This window comes from Furipterus horrens, unplaced genomic scaffold (genome assembly GCF_987537825.1).
Source record: "Furipterus horrens unplaced genomic scaffold, mFurHor1.1.pri manual_scaffold_5, whole genome shotgun sequence".
Taxonomy (NCBI): Eukaryota; Metazoa; Chordata; class Mammalia; order Chiroptera; family Furipteridae; genus Furipterus; species Furipterus horrens.
In genome coordinates, this window is record NW_028327175.1 from 33,900,486 (window position 1) to 33,916,316 (window position 15,831).

Below are 15,831 nucleotides of genomic sequence, written 5' to 3' on the forward strand. Positions count from 1 at the left end.
GTGTGGAGGGGGAGGGGAAGGGTGCTTTCCAGAAGTAACACGCACATTGAGGCCTGCAGGATGAGCTGGCGGTGTGTGTGTGTGTGTGTGTGCGCGTGTTGGAGGCTGGGCTGTTAGCAGTCATGGAAGCAGGACCTCAGCAGCCTGTGGCCAAGAAGCCAGGCACACTTGGTCCTCACGACACCTCTCCTCCCAGTTCCAGGATAAATTCTTAAAGTCTTCTGTTACTTCCATAATTCTTAGTCCACCTGAATTTGAAATTTGAAGTTTCTCTTTCTGGAATTTTCTTTATTTATAGATTGAATTTTCTCAGTCAGACTCTAGATACCTTCCATTTCCTCTCATCATTGCCATCTTTTTTCTTTTCCTCTGAGAACTTGTAGAATTGTGTGTGTGTGTGTGTGTGTGTGTGTTCTCCATCTGTTTCTGTTGTTCAACCTGATAGTCCCCAGGAAGTGTTTTAATCCCAGTAACTGGCTTTCATTCTCAATAAATTCTGTACTGTCTTGGATGGACATCCAAGATGACTTCTTACAGTTTGCGGAAGAATCAGATACCTGCTTCTGTTCGGGGCAAGAAGCTTCTTGCAGATCGTAGTCCTTCTTGGGCTCCATGTCACCCCCTCCCTTCCTGGAGCTCAGCTGCTGCTTTCAGAGGTCCCGGGGGTTTCTGTGCACCCCTCCTCACAGAGCACAGCTCATGCTCCTGGTCCTGGCCCACACCAACCTTTGCAGGCCCAGCTCCGCAGGGTCTGGAGCCTGCCCTCGCTCAGCGAGAGAGCAGTGTGGCACCAGCTAGAGGATCCAGCAGCAGCTTGCCTTCTCAGGAAAGCCTTCCCGCATGATGAGCTCCAGGAATGCCCAGCACTAACGCTGAGGCCACAGGGCCACCACACCCCAAAGGAAGCTGTGCCGGACCATGCTCCCTTGAGATGCCCAGGACACCCTCACCCACAGAGCAACTGAGAACCTGAAGTGACTGAAAGTGTAAATTAGAGAAGAGTAATAATTTACCATTCAATCACAGATGTTGTGAAAACTTGCTTATTATTAGAATACGGGGAAAACTAGGCATCTAAATTGCCTTACTGATCTCCAACTCTATCATTAAATATTCTGAATTTTTTTTTATACAACTAAATGATCTTTAGGAAAAAAAAACATGAATTCTTCTTTGTATTTGTCAGCTTACCATAAATTCATACATTGGGTTATATATGTAACAATTTTCTGAGCATTTAGAAGCTAAAATACACTAGGCACAAAACACGCATGCGCACACACACACACACAAAAGCTTACCAACTTTTAATTCCCCAGATTTGTTCAGTTTATTTAGAATGAATGAATTTAAAAGAGAAAAAGAAAACATTTTTGAATGTCAGAAAAAGTACTCTTAAGTGTCGAATTGCCATTTTAGCATGCAAATGTGTCAGTTGATGATGGAAGATGGATCAAATGGAAGTTGAGACTATGGTGAAATTGTTTTCAGCAATTAAAGACTGACTTCTGTGCTGCCTGGGGAGAGGAAAAAAAGCCAAGAAGTCTGCTTGTGGGCCAGCTCTCCAGTCCTCCCGCAGACCCTGTTGGAGTCGCTGTCCGGGTTGGTGCCATGAAGATTTGCCACGTCTGTAAGAGATTGTTAGTTTTCAAACAGTCTGTTAACACCGGCACCAGCAAACAGCACTGGCCCAGGTTTCTGTTTTCAGAAGTTACTTTTATCAAACTGGACAAGCCTGCTGTGAAGTTCGTGTTGCTATAAAAAGCCTCCTCCTGGCTGAGAGAGCTCTGGCTTCAGCTGGGAGCCTGGCCCTCAGAGGCAGTTCACAGGGGAGCATTCCACATACCTCTTCTGAGCTGATAAGTTGATACACAGAGAATCCCAAATCATTTCCCTAATATTTAAGTTTCCAACAGAAAGCAAACAAACCTACTAGGAACAAAAGGTGATTGAGAAATGAACTAAGAAGTGTCCCCTATTTAAAACTGGCTGCCATGTGCTCTGTGGCCTCATTGGCACAAAGGCACAGGTTCCCCTGCATTTGGCCTCATGCCCTGGCCAGTCCCCCAGCAGGCTGCCCTGACACCCTGACACTTGCTCACCTCTTCTCCAGCACCAATTTATCGAGTTCAGGCTGTAGCTGCATTAGCACGCCCACCTGTCTGAAGCACCAATTGCTACCCCCACCTCAATGATTCTGGGTGGCAATGGTACTATTGACACCCCAGGCTGCTGTACCAGCTCAGCAGATGCCTGCTGTAGGGAGCTCTGCCCACAGACAGCTACTAATGCAAGGTGTGAATGACAGTCATTTTCAGAAACTCTTATTCTTTATGAAAAGTGCCGAAAAGAAGTGTGTGAACAGTGCAGAAATGTATTTGAAATGTATATTTTACTATTGCATGTGTCGTCTCTGTGTAATGCTGTGTTCCAGAAAACTTTCAGGTATTAGTGCTAACTGACTAGTGAAAGGCATAGTATTACGAACCTTTCTTTAGTAAAAATTATTTTTAAAAGTATAAAATCATGCTTTGAAATGTACTGTATTGCCTCATTTGAGGTAGATAATTATAAGTCAAATGAGTATATTATATCTTCATGTTGCAGTATAATTACATAGAAAAAAAAAAGAAATCAAGATTAAAAGTCCCAAGGTGTGTTACTATACGACTAATAATTCAATCCTATTTTTAATTTCTATTTTCAGGAGCTCTTGTGGAAATTACTATTAAGATCTATTTTTATGTGTATTTAAGCAGTGTCTCTGCACAGTGGCCTTAAAATAATTAGTAATTTTCCTGTTTTATTTTACAGATTTTACAAAGTAGTTAACTTCTCTCTGTTTATGTTTCCTCACTTTACAAAACAGGGACATTTTATAAACTAAGATGCCTCTGCCTCCCTACATTACAACACTGTTCTGATCTAGTGGTCTTTTATTAAAACAGCTGGAAAAAGAGGAGAATATTATAGAAAGGTAAATTTTTATACTGTTATTACCATTAATAATGGCATTTGATACACTAGCCTTCAACTGCCTTGTTAGAAATAAGATTCCAGGGTTCAGGCTGATGTATTTCAGGGAAGCAGACCCATGTGCTTCCTGGGGAATTTGCAGTTCTTGGGGTGTTTTGGTTTCTTCTTATAAGTGGGTAGCACTCTGAAATTTGCACTTTGTAGAAGGGTCCTGCACTTACCTGTAACCAGAGAGGCTGCCATGCTAACTGCTCTCACTGGATCCATTTTTTTTCTGTGCACTTACAGGTCTGGAAGCTCTCCAAGGGAACATTCTTGGTCCACTTTAGAAATGCACACAGGGTGCTTCCCACTAGCTCAGAAAGTTTGTTTTCCTTGGCCAGTTTCTACATCTCTCCCTCAATGTGTAATGCCCCTGCCCTTGAGGGGTCCAGGTGGGTCTGATGACTTCCAGGTAGGGAGCTGAAGGTGCTGATGGCATTGACCTAATGACTCAGACTGAAGGTAAAGGGCAAAGAGGCTGTGAGAGCCAGGAGTGAACACAGGCTTATGTGAAAGTGGAGGACCAAGCAGGTCTACTTTTCTCCAAAAATGGAAATATTTGCTAATGGTGTTGAGCATCAGGGCTTTTGGACCTGTGGAAGCATGGCAGGGGGGAGCTGAGTGGTGAGGGCAGCTTTGCAGAGCCAGACATGCCTCAGGGAGAATGTCTAGAAAAGAACCTCACCAGCAAGAGCAGTTGAGTCCCACTGGGCCTGCTTTCCTCAAAGATCTCCTCTACCAACGATCCCCTCCACCAACGATCCCCTCCACCAATAGTCCCCTCCACCAACAGTCCCCTCCACCAGAGGTCCTCTCAACCAATTGTCTGATCCACCAGTGGTCCGGTAGCAATGGAGCCAGTGCCTATCACCTGTCCTGACAAATGTGAAGCTGGGAAAACCCTGGCTGGGCCCCAGGACGGCACTGTCCCTGTGGCAAACTGTAGACTAAGAGCCTGCATAAACCTTTGAGCTACAAGACAGAAACTCCAGCTCATGCAGGTATAAAAGCAGAAAATGTTCAGTACACACTGGCTCTCACGCCAACCATGAGCAGAACTGCATTGGGGGCATCCAGCACACGCTCCCCCTGTCCTTCCCTTCCTGCTGCTTCTAATTTGTCTTCCACTTTCTTCTCTCTGCCTCAGTCATCATCTCCTCCCTCTGCCTAGTGGCCTCCTTCTGTCCTGGAAACACTGGACTTTTTTCCAGTATTAGAGAACTGTCTGCTTGTGTATGGATTTATATAGTCTCACTAAGTAACTCAGGAAGGCCAAATAAATCAGCAAAAACTAAAATGTGCTGACCTGGATTCATCATCTGAAACCCCTGGTGAAAGACAGCTAGGTTGGCTGGGCTAGACTGTCACCTCTTAGATCAACCCACCAAGTTTTGGAGAACAAAATATACTGGCTAATGGCCAGTAGTCAAGAGGTGAGACTCTCCAAGGTGGGAGGTCAGCTTTTGCCAGGAGATGGGGAGGCATCCTGAGCAAAAAAACAAACAAAGAACAAAAACAAAAAAAACTGATTACAAATGTTCCAAGAACCGCCTAGAGGAATGTCCCCCCTGTAGGCGCTGGGGTCAGGCAGGACTGGGTTTGCATTTTGCCTTTGCCTGTTATTGGTCACCTTGTGCCTATTACTTAAAATGTCTACCATACAGCTCAGCCATGTGTGTGAAGGGTTATTGTTTTTAATAAATAGTCCAGCTTCGATGGATGACATTTCAGTGTTTTCACTGACATTGATAATACCAGCTCACTCAGACGCCATGAGATTAGGGTCAGCAAGGAGATGCTGCTGCATAAATGTTTGGTAGTTATTTTCTTCCAACAAATAGTGCTTAAATGAAAAAAGAAAAAAAGAAAGCCTGATTTCTCTACAGGAGACTTCTAAAGGGAGCACAGAGGTGGAGGAAGGAAAGCACAGAGCTGCATTTGCCTCCAAGTTGACAGCAAGCTCCCCTGGGATGAGCATCCATGGGGTCAGCCCTGACTGACCATCAAGGGACAGGGCCTCTGCCAGGTTAGGATATAAAGTCAGCAGATAATTAAGACAATATGATCATTGAGCCCTGAATAGCAAGGGGAGCAGACTCAAATATTCAGCTCTCTGATAGCCAGAGGTGAGCTGAAGGTAAAGGTGTTCGTGATTTAAAACAAAACAAAACACGCCTGTGCCCAAAATGGTGTAGAGTTCATGTTCCAGCAACGGCTTCAATTCCAAATAAGGTTTGACCCTTAAAACAGGAAAAATTATAGTTTTTGAAATCGTGATTAACATCAGCAGAGATCGCCTGAGGATGACCAGTTGCTGGATAATGTGGGTGAAAGACAATGGTCCTCGTTTGGATCCATGTTTGTGCCTGTCCCTCATCTAAAGAACGTTAATTGAGCACCTCAGTGCTGGATGTGAGACTATAGAAGTCATCAGAAGCAGCCGCAGCTTGAAAGAAAGATCGATATGTGCGGAGAAGACAGACCTGCCAACAGTAGATGGATACTGATAGGTGCTGAGATGAGGACTCAGGACAGAAGCACAGCCCTGAGGTTAGCATGAGGGGAGGGGCCTCAAGCTCCCAGAAGGGAGCGCAGTCTCCTGAACCCACTTACAGAGTGGGAGAGCTGAGCCTATTTACGGGGAAAGTAGCCCATGAGGGGATTCCAGGATTGCAAATAAACACATAAAAGTTGGGAGGAGAGGTCTCTGGGGTGGTGGTGGGGTTCAAATAAGAAGAGAATTTGCATTCTCTGAACACCCTGATCCTTGCAGCTTATAGGTGGGACACACGTGCCAAGAAGGAAATGGTAGGAAATGCTGAGAATGTGGGTGCAGAGTAATCTAGGAGGATATCCACATTTTAGCAAAAATGTTTAAGTACTAAACTGTTACAATCATAGGAAACTAATTATTTAACTTATGATATGGTTTGAAAAGGCAGTTGGTGCATTCCCATTGAATCAACCTGCTGAAGAACATATGATGCCTTTGGAGAAATGTATCTTATATGTTTTAAAAGTTGGATTGCAAAAGTGTATACCAGATATTTCAATTTATTTTTTAAAAAGAGGGCATAAACCCTGGCTGCTGTGGCTCAGTGGATTGAGCGTCGGCCTGCGAGCCAAGTGTCACTGGTTCAATTCCCAGTCAGGGCACATTACTAGGTTGGATATCAGGTCCCCAGTTGGGGGCGCGAGTGAGAGGCAACCACACAGTGATGTTTCTCTTCCTCTCTTTCTCCTTTCCCCTCTCTCTAAAAATAAAATAAATAAACAAACAAACAAATAAATAAATTATTTTAAAAATAATAAAATAAAATAAAAAGAGGGCATATATTGATATAAAGAGAGCTCTAATAACATTATCTATAGATCTACATCCTTTTTTACTTCTATACATAGAAGTGTCTGCCAAGATAGTCAATAAAATGTTACCAGCATGTATGATGGGGAAAGGAGATTATAACTAAATGCAATGGTATTTGTTGAATTTCTCTGTTGTTTAAAATTTTTCTAGAATGCATGCCTTATTTTAGAATCAATACAATAATAAGCACTGTTTATAGTTTGAGTGCAGAGACAGAGGGGTTAACTCTGAAAACCAGAAGCAACAGGCTGCTCAGGTGAGGGGGTTCAAGTGAGAAATGGCAGGAGGTGCGGTGGGTCCGGGTCAAAGGGGTTCGTGACTCGTGGGCGCTTCGTGCAAGGGGCTCAGCTCCTTCCGCCCAGAGGCAGAGGTCCCAACTGTACATCAGTCTCTACTACATAATGAGTATGGACCCACAAGCCCCCTTCTCACTTATATTTTTTGTTGTTTTGCAACCAACTACCAACCAGTGTGCAATGTGGGTGGGCTATCCCTAACGACTAAGTGGTTCTTATGTGTGTATATGCACATGTGTGTGTGTTTTCCTTGTATCACAAGCTAAGAATTAAATTTAATAATTTTGAGCAAAACGTTTTTGAGGAGGAGGGGGATTAATGCACAAGTTTGTTTACAAACTGAAAATTCTGGTAGATTATTTCATAATTGCTTAAATTGCACAAAGTTTTCTTAATATCTTCTGCCAGTAAGAAACAAGCTCCCTAATTACCTGTCCATCCTGGGCAGAGTTCATGAAAGAACTGACTCTCACAGCTGCAAGGACCCCACACATTTGTCCTTTGTTATTGTTTTTTAAGATAGCATACGTGAAAACACATTAGCATGTGTTGCTCAGTACCAATGTGTGTTTGGCTATTATTTTGTAAAGTGTACCAAGGACATGCACACAACTTTTACCATCAAAACAACCTATAGAGAATCGAGCTCTTTTGATAGAAAATGCAGAAAAGTCCAGGATGGCGCAAACACAATGTCTCCAGCAAGTCATGTCTGGTCTCGGACTACCAAATATCATTGCCTCTGAGAATCCTGAGCACAAGTTGCAACCTCTCTGCCCTGCCCTCCTCTTCTCCTCTCTCCTCCTGCCCTGCCTCACCCGCCCCACCCACTCCTGGGCCAGCACGCTGTGCCCAGGCTGACAGCAACCATGAGTAAGGGGCTGCTCCTGGGGTGCCCCGTGAGTGCCCAGTATGCACACGCTAGGCTCTGCCAGGACCACAGCAAGGGCCATCGCCACAGGAGAGGGATCTGTGCTGTCACAGGGGCCACAGCCAAGCCTCCTGCTGACCTGTCAAACCACTGGGGTGGCTCCTTGCTCTGTGCTCCCCTAAGTATCCGGTCTCTGCCTGAGCCCTAAACAATCAGTGATGTGGTCAGCTCAGAGTCAGGACATCCGAAAGCACTCCCTGGCTCCTGTCACACTGGACACTGGGCAGATGGTCCCTGGATAAAGGGGCAAGAGGACCAATGTGGGAAGACTGCGTTGGGGAGAATAGAGTGGCTGTGCTTTGCGGAGAAAAATGAAGGATGTTACCTGAGTTAGTGTCAAGGAAATGCTGACCAGAGAGAGTGACCCTAAAAACATTGCTGTGACCATCACTGTCTGAGTGGGGGTTGGGGCTGGGAGCAGAGTCCACATCCACATTTCTTCTTCTTATCTCAACCCTGCTCAGTCCTCCCCAATCCCAAGCTCTAGGTGGGTCAACATCACTCCAGAACCTCTCTCCCCTTCTCCACTAACCTCAGGAGATGCAGTTCAGACCCAGAGATGACAAATGGAGTGACTGGTGTCCTGTACCTCAGCTGTGAAAGGCAGCCACCCAGTGATTTCAATAATTAATTGTCACATCAATTATATGGACAGTCTCCCTTCTCTCGTTTATGTCTTCTCATCTTCATTCTAAATCTCATCAATTTTCATGGGCATCCTGACCTTCAGTCTTCACCACCCACAAAACTTACCCTAGACCTGCTTTCCATGGGACCCGCCACCAAATAAAATGCAGATTTCTGTTTGTGTTGGCAGGGGAGCATACTTGCTATTTCATCCCCCACTCTGCATCCTTCAGAGGCTTCTGGACTAAGGTGTCAGCACAAGGTGCAGTGGCTGTGCTCAGTCTCAGGGTCATCTCCTCCGGACACAGCCTCGTTATTCTATTGAAGAAGTGTACTCTGGAATCAAAGCAAACAACAATCAAGCAGAGAGAACTGAGCTTGTGGCAGACAGGCAAGAAATGGGTTGAATGCTGATATGTTTCAAACCCCTGTATTTCAAGGGATAGCCAAGCAATATTCAGAAAGCAGAACTTTCATTCAAGAAGAATTATAGTTTGATGTTTCATACCCATTTCTATAGGTGAATTAAGTTGTCCTTTCCAAATGCTGGTACCCTAGGCCCTTCTGGTCTGCCCCCAGTTCTGTAGATTGGGACAGTATACTTCAAAGATTCACGTGGGAAGTTCTCCTTTGATGTTTTCACAGGCTCAGAAGAATTCACTTCTTGAGTGCCACTCAAGACACCTTTAGAGAAGTACGCCCTTGTGAAAGAGCTAATTATAAGTTGATTGGCATGAAAACTCCTGCTATAACCTGTTTGGTGCTTGTTCTGTAGGACAAAGTGCTTAGGAGATGTTATCTTTGTATTTCAGGTCTTCATGAGGGGGTTAGGGCAGAGAGTATTAATACCCCGTTCTACAGGTACAAACACAGAGGCACAAGCATGTTTAAGTCAGTGGGTTCAAGTAACTAACGAGCACAATTGGAATTTAAATTAAAATGTGTCGTCACTGCAATAGCCTTTTCAAAATCCCTGACCCATGACTAGTATGAATCACCCTGTGACCTGCATACATGTGCCACAGTGGATCAAGTCCCTTTAAAACAAAGGAATGCATAGGACTGGATGATGTTAGCAACCACCCAATATTTCACTATTAACTGAAATCATAGCATTCATGTTTATCAACAGCAAGTCTTTCACAGGTTAATTTTATGTTGGAAATGGCCCCCACTCACTAAAGCTGGCTGAAACATATCATGTTTTCACGCATATGTTAAACAGGGATTCACTGTTTTCTCTGCTGAATACTTAGATGGTTCCCAGTGTGCCCTGTTGTTATTTATCTTATTAAAATATCATTTGTGTCTAGAATACTTTTCTCAAGAAAGACTCCTAGGAGTAGCTGACGAAGCCAATACTGGCTTCAGGGTTCCATAAGGCATCTCCTGAAAGGCCACCCTTAGACCTGCTACAGGGCACACCTACCCACTATGGACTGAATGTCCCCCCAAAACTCAAAATTCACATGTTGGAATCCTTATTCTCAGTGTGATGGTGTTAGGAGGTGGGGCCTTTGGGAGGTAACCAAGTCATGAGGGTGGAGCCCCTTGATGCAGTTAATGCCCTGATAAAAGAGACCCCAAAGAGAGCTCCCTTGCCCCTTACCATGTGAGGACAGTGAAAAGGCACAGACTAGGAACAGGGAAGCAGTTTCTCACCAGACACCAGATTGGCTGACACCTTCATCTGGGTGTCCAGCCTCCAGAACTGAGAGATATAAATGTCTGTTGTTGAGGCTGCTGTGGTAGCAGCTGGACTGAGATACCCCTCCTGCAGGTTCCCATTCCCTCAGTTCCATCAGTCGTTGCATATTGTTGCTTTCCCCACACTTTATTGCAGAAAATTATTTCCATGGCCTTACTTACATTGGAAAAGCATCTGAGTGTTGTGACATGTGTGCTGTTCTTCCTCTGGTGCCTGTGGAGCCTGTCTCTCCCTTATTGGTTCATATACTTTAAGGACATTAAACCTTTGTCTTCTGAACATGTTAGACATATTTTTGCACTTGTCATTTGTCTTCTTTAAAATAAATCTAGCAATTTTTTTACTATCAGAATGATACATGGAAATGTAAAAATTCTAGAAACAAGGATAAATAAAAAGAAAATAAAAATCACCCACAATCTTATCATAAGCGAAAACGTCATGATTAAATTTAAATATGTTTTCCAGTCATTTTTTTCTGTGAATACAATTATATGCTCTGTTTTTCAAAAACAAGATTGTACAAGGGCATGCTGTTTGCAGTTTGATTTTCTTTTTATTTGCTGTAGCATGTCTTCTTGTCACCATGTGCTTCTTCAGGGCATTATTCTTTCAATGGATGAACACAGAGAAAGCACCACAGTTTTTGTCTTGGTTTCCTACAGCTACTATAGAACTACCACACACTGGGTGGCTTAAGACAGCAGACATGTATTCTCCCCCAGTTCTGAGGCCAGCAGTCTGAGACCAAGGGGTCAGCAGGGCTGTGCTCCCTCTGAGACTGGGTGGAATCTTTCCTCACCTCATCCTAGGTCCTGGAAGGTGCCAGCAGTCCTGAGTGTTCCTCAACTTGCAGACACAACACTCCAATCCCCGCCTCCATCATCACGTGACCTTCTCCCTGTGAGTTTCTCTGTGGTTCTTTTTCTCTCCTTATATGGTCACAGTTATATGGGATTAATTGGTGCCTACTCCACTCCAGCATAACCTCATCTTAACTAATTACCTCTGCAATGACCTTATTTCTTGAGAAGGTCACATTCTGAAGTACTGGGGGTTAGGATTTCAACACATCTTGCTTGGAAGACCCAGTTCAATCCATAGCAACATCTTTAAACTGTCCGCTCTTATTTCACATTAAAACTGCTCCCGGTTTTGTTTTGTTTTTAAGTTGATTAGCGTTTCAGTTGCTAACCACCCATGTGCATTTGTGACCATTTCCTCAGGGTTATAGGCCACATCTTGATCCTCTCGGAAAGGTCAGAAAAGAAGACGGCACTGCCACAGTTGGCGGGCCCTGCCCTCAGGCTCCCAGCCTTTGGTGGCTTGTCGCTATCCCAGGACGGGCTTACAAGCACCCACAGGGAGAATGTTGACCCCAAGGCTGTGCTGAGGGCAGAACCCAATGAGCACAACACCAATTTCAAATGTTCCATAGGAGTCAGAGAAAACTGGCACGGCTTCAGTTTCCTTTCATCTTTCTCTTGCTCTCAGAAAGACTTCCCAGCTGAGCTGGGTCAGGAGTCGCCCTTCTCCAAGCTGTCACCTGCTCTGATGGCAGCGTTAACTCCTGGATGCTTCCTAGGCCCTCGAGTGTTCACTGAGAGCTGGCAGCCCCAGGTCAAGCCTGAAAATGAGATGTTGGGCCTGAGGAGAGGCTGCAGGGTGTGTCCTCCATGAGGCATTGGTGATGTCCTCCACCATCCAGCCCAGCACCCAATCCCCTGGGCTCCAGAGCTTTCTCCAAGGTGCATGAGGGCATTAGTTAAAATGCTTACAAAATAATTAAATAGGAAGCTGGGGTTTCAAAAGTGCTATGATCCTATAGCTGAGTAACCCAAGCTGGTAGGTGAAGAGTAGGCAGCCTCAGTTTAAGCATTCACCTGCATGCAGAAAGGTCACTCTCTCTATAGACTGGCCCCCGGGGCCCAGGACACACCCTGTCTATTCTGTGAGTGACACTGTTATTTACCAGAGACCCTTGAATACCAACTACTATACTGAAAGCTGTCAAAATTAAGCCTCACTGAAAGTATCTTGAGGAATATGGCCTGGGCAGAATAGCTCCATTTCTCAGTCCTGCTTTAAGCCACTGGCAGGGAACTGTGCTGGCCCAGGCCGTCCAGGTGGCCAACCCGAGGGGTCCTGGGTGATGGATTAGGCACAGGGTTTTTTCTCCCTGCCCAGCTATATCATTAGTGCATGCTGGTGATGGTTTCAAAGAAGGTATATATTCCAACCTCTTTCAAAACATTCCTTGAGAAATAACTCGTGGGCTCTTTGAAATTCTTTTACACTATTCAGAACACTGAGAGACAGGACTTCCTCTGTTCTATAACAGAAATATGGAAGATGAGCCTGTCACATTTTTTAACAAAGAGGCTTTGAGAACAAGATTTCTTTCTTTGGGAGTAGTCCACCATCCAGACAAGATGCACACACATCACGGGGCAGCCTGCCTGAGAGCAAGGTTGATGGGCACTGTCTGTTAATTCCTTCAGTTTCCCAAGAGGAAGGGAAAATGTCACTGTTGGTTGTTATGGGATGAATTGTGTCCCCCACCCCAAAGATGTTGTAGTCCTCACCCCCAGTAGTTATGGTCAGGACCTTATTTGGAAATAGAGACTTTGCAGAGCTTCATGTTAAGATGAGGTCATTAGAGTGAGTCCTGATCCAATATGACCAGTGACCTCATAAAAAGGGGAAATTTGGACACAGAGGCAGACATGCGCAGAGGACAGGTGATAGGAAGACACAAGAAGAACGTCATCTACAAGCCAATGACTCACCAGAAGCTAGGGAAGATGCCGGAACAGATTCTCACAGCCCTCAGAAGGAGCCAACCCTGCTGACATCTTGATCTTAAATTTCCAGCCTCCAGAACTGTAAGAAAGTTTATTTCTATTGTTTAAGCCACCCAGTCTGTGGTACTTTGTTATGACAGCCCCAGGAAACGAACCCATTGGCTGTATCAGGCATCAACCCTCATGAGGAATCTCCCAGAACAACCACATCGCACCTTATATGAGAGGCATTACAGAGCTGTCTAATTTCCCCTCCTAGACCACTGGCTTATTATGGACAGAGACTTTTCTGAAATTTTACCAAACATCTAACACAAACAGAAATCCACAGAACTTACCAAGGCAACAAGACACGTAGGTGCACTGTGCTCCACAACCACACAAGGAAAAGACACGCTGCTCCCTCCGCCCCAACTCCCAGAACAGCTCAAACCAGCCTCTGCCGGCATCAGAGGCCCAACAGAACTGCTACTTCTCTGGTTTTCTCTAGCAAGGATGCCAAAAGTTCATCATTGCACTGAGTCACCCCACTTTATTTCTAAGCTTTGGGGAGATGACAAATGACCACCTTGAACCTGGTCGCTGTCACAGTGCCTGGTTACTTCCAGGGCTGCAGGGAAGCCTGTCATCACTCCCCCTTCACCTGAGAGCAGTTCCCCTGTCAGCAGGGATGCTCCTGTGGATGGCTGCCTTTCCTGACACATCCATCTCACTTTTAACACCATGCAGACATATAGCAACAAGGCTTCTCTTACCTGTAAGGTTTCAGAAAGATAGTAGATCACCCATTATCAAATCCAAAATACTTTCTGTAACATCTATGAACTTCTTGACAAAATCATAAAGGAAATACGATGTGATAAACTAATGTTGGACACAATATGATAAAATCCATTCATTTTAACTTATGTCCCCCTACATAGAGAAGGGACTCATGTAAAGAAGATGCAATCTGGTGTGACAGATATAAGCTAGGTTTCTGGGGTAGATTGCCTGGATCCATACCTAGGATAAGTTACTTAATCTTTCTGGGCTTTCGTCTCTTCATCTGTAAATGCAGTAGTAACAGTACCTCCCTCAAAAACATGTTATGGAGATTGCATAGATGATCACCTGGTAATGTGTTCAGAGCATTGTCTGCAGCTGCTCTCACCTCTCTGCTGCAATGGAGTCAGCTTGAAGCCAGACAGACAGCTGCGTTTTGGATCTAGATCCTGCATTGGCTGTGAAGTTGGGCCAGTTACCCAACCCATTTTGAGAGGCAGCATGACATTTATGAATAAGGTGGGGTATCAGTGAAACTTCTCCAGAGAAACAGAACCAACAGGATATGTATGTATAGATATATAAGAGAGAGAGAGAGAGAGAGAGAGAGAGAGAGAGAGAGAGAGAGAGAGAGAGAGAGAGAGAGATTAAAGAATTGGTTCACACAATTGTGGAGGCTTGGGGAGTCTAAAACTCTGATGGAGTTGACAAGCAGGCTGGAGAGTCATGGATATTTTATTCCACAGGCTGTATGCTGATAGAATTTCTCCTTGCTCAGAGGTCAGTCTTTGTTCTATCCAGGCCTCCAACTGATTGAACAAGGCCCACCCACATTAGAAAGGGCAATCTGCTTTACTTCAAATTCACCAATTTAAAAACACCATCACAGAATCACCTACAGTACTTTTTAATTCAACTTATTTAAACTTAATAAAAAGTTCACCCATTTCTCCCACTCCTCCACCCTTGCTTCTGCCTCTTGCAATCACCAATATATTCTCTGTGACAATGAACTTGTTTATTTTTCTAGATTTCACATATACAGATCATACAGTATTTGTCTTTCTTTGTCTTACTTATTTAACTTAGGATAATGCCGTCAAGGTCCATCTATGTTGTCACAACTGGCAAAATTGTATTCTTTTTTTTTAAATATGCTTTCTTGATTATGCTGTTACAGTTGTCCCAATTTCTTTTCCCTTTGTTCCCCTCCACCCAGTGACCTCCCTCCCTCCAGTTACCCCCCCTTAGTCCACGCCTATTGGTTGTGTATATAGTTCTTCTCAACATCTTCCTTTCTACTCCACTCCCTCCTACTATGCTTCTTAATTCCTGTACCATCTCCCTCCCTTTTCCCCCTTCCCCCTCCCTACTGACCTCCCCCCAATATGTTCCCCATACCTATAATTTTTTTCCCACTCTTGTTGCCTACTTAGTTTGCCTTTGTTTTGATTCCCTAGCTTCTGTGGTTGGTTGTTGTGACACAGTTTTCATTTTAATGTTCGTAGTTTTGATCATCTTTCTCCTAAACAAGTCCCTCTAACATTTTATATAACAGTGGTTTGAATCTGATGAACTCCTTCAGTTTTACTTTGTCCTGGAAGCACTTTCTCTGCCTTCTAGTCTGAATGATAGCTTCGCTGGATACAGTAATCATGGTTGTAGGTTTTTGCTTTTCATTACTTTGAATATTTCTTGCCAGTCCCTTCTTGCCTGCAGAGTTTCTTTTGAGAAATCAACTGAGAGTCTTATTGGGAGCCCTTTGTATGTAATTCTCTTCTTCTCTCTTGCTGCTTTTAAGACTCTCTTTATCCTTAATTTTTGACATTTTGATTATAATGTGTCTTGATGTGGTTCTCCCTTGGGCCAGTTTTTTGGAACTCTCTGTGTTTCCTGGACCTATAAGTCTATTTCCTTCCCCAAGTTAGGGAAATTCTGCTTCATTAATTTTTTACATAATTTTTCAATTTCTTGTTTTTCTTCTTCACCTTCTGGCAACCCTATCACTCAGATGTTGGCCTGCTTATAGCTGTCCCATAGGTTTCTGAGCCTCTCCTCATTCTCCTCACTTTTCATTTCCTCTTTCTGCACTGGTTGACTGTTCCTTTTCTTTATTCCAATTTGTTGATTTGATCCCTGGTTTTCTTTCCCTCACCATTTGTTTCATATGTGTTTTTGTTCATTTCAGCAGGACTAGCCTTCATTCCTTCCCTGTCTTGTTTAAGATCTGCTGTCAGGTCTGTAAGCATTCTTATAACCATAGCTCTGAGCTGTGCCTCAGAAAGATTTCCCATCTGCTGATACATTAGATCAGA

At 44.2% G+C, this 15,831-nt stretch overlaps 1 long non-coding RNA gene across 1 annotated transcript; it reads right to left on the reverse strand.

Annotated features, from left to right (window-relative positions):
* Nucleotides 1–1,380: 1,380 nt before the first annotated feature.
* Nucleotides 1,381–8,907, reverse strand: LOC150008346 (uncharacterized). Its single transcript, XR_016511296.1, has 3 exons — nt 8,748–8,907; nt 8,366–8,575; nt 1,381–1,628 (listed from the first exon to the last, which is right to left on the reverse strand). It is a non-coding gene; the product is annotated as an uncharacterized LOC150008346 (long non-coding RNA).
* Nucleotides 8,908–15,831: the final 6,924 nt, after the last annotated feature.